At 40.6% G+C, this 3,671-nt stretch overlaps 1 non-coding gene across 1 annotated transcript; it reads left to right on the forward strand.

Moving 5' to 3' along the window:
• Positions 1-2,950: 2,950 nt before the first annotated feature.
• On the forward strand, positions 2,951-3,056 carry LOC133781045 (small nucleolar RNA R71). Its single transcript, XR_009869842.1, has one exon. It is a non-coding gene; the product is annotated as a small nucleolar RNA R71 (small nucleolar RNA).
• Positions 3,057-3,671: the final 615 nt, after the last annotated feature.

A 3,671-nucleotide genomic window follows, 5' to 3' on the forward strand; every position in this document is an offset into this window, starting at 1 on the left:
GGCCCCCACAGCAAAGTCATTAGCATCGCACATCAATTCAAAAGGAAGAGACCAATCCAGAGCTACAATGATGGGTGCGGTGATAAGAGCTTTCTTCAAAGTCACAAATGCTTCTTGACACTACTTGGTGAACTCAAATACTCGATTTTGCTTAAGTAAGGAACAAAGAGGCTTGGAGATCTTTGAAAAATCTTTTATAAACCTCCTATAGAAGCCTGCGTGCCTCAAAAAACTTCTAATCCCCTTGACTGTAGTAGGTGGTGGTAATTTTTCAATGACTTCAAGCTTTGCTCTATCCACTTTTTGCCCTTGTTAGAAATTCTATGGCCCAAAACAATGCCTTCTTGTACCATGAAATGTTATTTTTCCCAATTGAGTACTAAGTTTGTTTTTTCACATCTCGCCAAGACTTGCTCCAAGTTAGCCAAACAAGTGTCAAAGGACTCACCAGATACTGAAATTTTTTCCATGAAGACTTCAAGAAACTTTTCCAACATATCTGAAAAAATCACCATTATACAACGTTGGAAAGTGGCGGGATTATTGCACAACCCAAACGTTATCCTTCTAAAGGAAAAGGTGCCATAAGGACAAATGAAGGTAGTCTTCTCTTGGTCTTCTGGCGCAATGGAAATCTGATTATAGCCACGCCACCCCATCACTGTCCTTGTTGGAATCAACTCATTAGCCACCACAGTGACTCCACTTTTCTTAGGAACACACTGAATAATGCTGGCCCAAGAACTATCCGAAATTGGGTAAATGATTCCATAATCGAGCCATTTAATTATCTCTTTTCTAACCACTGCCTTCATGATAGGATTACACCTTCACTGCTGCTCAACAAAATTATTACAACAATCTTCCAACATAATTTTATGCATACAAAATGAGGGTCTTATACCCTTGATATCCGCCATGGTCCAACCAATGGCCCTTGTGTATCTCTTCAGAACATCCAGCAACAACCACTCTTTTTCTGCTCCTAACATGGCTTAAATAATTACGGGCAAAGTCTCATTATCTCTCAAATAGGCATACTTCAAGTGATTAGACCTAGGCTTCAACTCTAACTTTGGTGGCTCTTGAATAGAGGGCTTAGGAGGCTTAAAATTCCCTTCCGACAAGTCCAAGGACTCAAACGACCTCCTAAATTTAGTAAATGGCTGCTTTGACTCCACCCATGTAACTTGGTTCTTTTTCTTCACTTAAGGATTCAAGCTCTTCAAGTGACATCACCCCCATTCCATCTTTAAAAGCTTCCTTGTGGAATTTTTCAATGACAATTGACTCAATTACACTCAGCCGAGAGTAGTCCTTAATCTCATTTGGAAACTTCATAGCGTTGAACACATTAAAAGTCACTTGTTGGTCATTCACCCTCATAGTAAGCTTCCTATTTTGTACGTCAATCAAAGTCCTCCCAATAGCTAGAAATGACCTACCCAAGATAATAGGAACATCTTTATCCGCTCCATAATCAAGAATGATGAAATCGGCCGAAAAAATGAATTTATCAACTTGCACAAGTATATCTTCAATCTTGCCTTCCGGATGTGCCATAGATTGATCCGCTAATTGCAAAGTGACTGTGGTTGGTCTTGCTTCTCCAATTCCCAATTTCTTAAAAATCAACAAGGACATTAAATTGATACTAGCCCTCAAGTCACAAAGTGCTCTACCAACATCTCTACCACCAATAGAACAAGGAATTGTGAAGTTTCCCAGATCTTTCAATTTAGGAGGAATTTTATTCTTCACTATAGCACTACAACCTTCAGTCAAAGCCACCGTTTCAAATTCTCCAAGCATCCTCTTCTTAGTTAAAATATCCTTAAAAAATTTCACATAGTTGGGCATTTGTTCCAAAGCTTCCACCAACAGTATATTGATGTGAAGCTATTTCAAAACATCTAAAAATCTTTGGAATTGACCATCTTGCTACTACTTTTGAAATCGTTGAGGAAATGGTGGAGGTGGCTTGCTCATAGTCTTCTCTATTACATTTTGCCGAGGAATTGCTATAGCAATTTCTTTAGGATCAGCATTTGACATTTTCGAACTTACAACTCCGTCTTCCTTTTCCACACTACTTTGGATTGAAGTCGGCTCACTGTTTCTCTTAGAATTATCCTTAGTCAACTCTAGATTTTTACCACTCCTCAAGGTAACCACCTTGCAATGCTCTTTACCATCTCTCCTTGGATTTTCGGTATCACTAGGCAAGGTACCTTGTGGTCTATTCCTTAGCTCATTAGCTAGCTGCCCCACTTGAATCTCTAGATTCCTCAAGGATGCTGCTTGGCTCTAAATCAAAACATCATTCTTGGCCATATATTCTTTCATTAAACTCTCCAAAGAGCTTGATTGAAACACTTGAGGAGGAGGTGGTTGAGCTCTTGGTTGTTGTTGAGAAAACCCCGGTGGATATGTAGGCTTGTTTTGCATTGGTGCTCCGCTTGAACTAGCTCCTTGACCCCCGCATGAGAAGTTTGAATGCTGCCTCCAGCCCAGATTATAATAGTTTGAATATGGGTTATTACGGTTGGCATTTTGATTCCCCACATAACAAACCAAAGCGGGATTCGAAGGACAGCTCTCAAATGTGTGCCCATTTCCACAATAAACACAAGACACATCAACAACTTGTCCCATAGCAGATGGTTGTACCATTCCCCCCAAACTCATGTTCTTGAGAAGGGTAGTCGTGGATGAAACTTGAGCGGTCAAAGCTGTCAATGCATCCACTTCAAGTACACCAGCCACTCTTCAACTTGTTGAGGCTCTAGCATTGGACCATTGGTAATTTTTGCTTACAATCCTTTCCAAAATCTTATAGGCTTCATTGTAGGACTTAGAGAGAATAGCCCCATTAGTTGAAGCATCCAACACCATGCGAGTGGAAGAATTGAGCCCATTATAGAATGTTTCCATTTGTATACAATGAGAAATCCCATGGTGTGCGCACTTCCTCAATAACTCTTTGAATCTCTCCCAAGCTTCACAAAAGGATTCATCTTCCAGCTGCTGAAAAGACATGATTTCATTTTGAAACTTGGCATTTTTAGTAGGAGGAAAATACTTCATCAAGAATTTTTCAGCCAACTCATTCCATGTAGTCACCAAGTCGGGAGAAAGGGTGTTTAGCCAAGCTCTAGCTCGATCCCTCAAAGAGAAAGGAAACAATTTCAACCTTAGGGCCTCTTCAGTAACGCCTTACAACTTGAATGAATCGCTCACCTCCAAAATGAACGAAGATGAAGATGAGGATCCTCAGTAGGCAGCCCACTAAATTGACCCACTGTTTGCAACATTTGGAACATCACGGGCTTCAACTTAAACTGAGCAGCTTGAATTTTGGGCCTAACAATACCAGGATTCAGCTCATTAAACATTGGGGCAGCATACTCCCTTATGGCTCTCTATCATCGACCACAACAATCGCGTTAGCGACATTATTAGCATTGCCTGCTTCATTAACAACTCTCTCAGTCGCATTAAGCATGGGTTGAGCTCTAATTTCCTCAACCCCTTCACCTTCTTGAGCCATAGCAAGGTGAATTTGAGCCCGTTGTTCCCTTAGTCTTCTTCTAACTATTCATTCAATCTCAGGGTCAAGAGGAGCTAGTTCAATGTATTCTTGCTCGTTCATATAGTAGATCCCTGAGAAA

The sequence above is a fragment of the Humulus lupulus genome, chromosome 5, assembly GCF_963169125.1.
Source record: "Humulus lupulus chromosome 5, drHumLupu1.1, whole genome shotgun sequence".
NCBI classification, from domain to species: domain Eukaryota; kingdom Viridiplantae; phylum Streptophyta; class Magnoliopsida; order Rosales; family Cannabaceae; genus Humulus; species Humulus lupulus.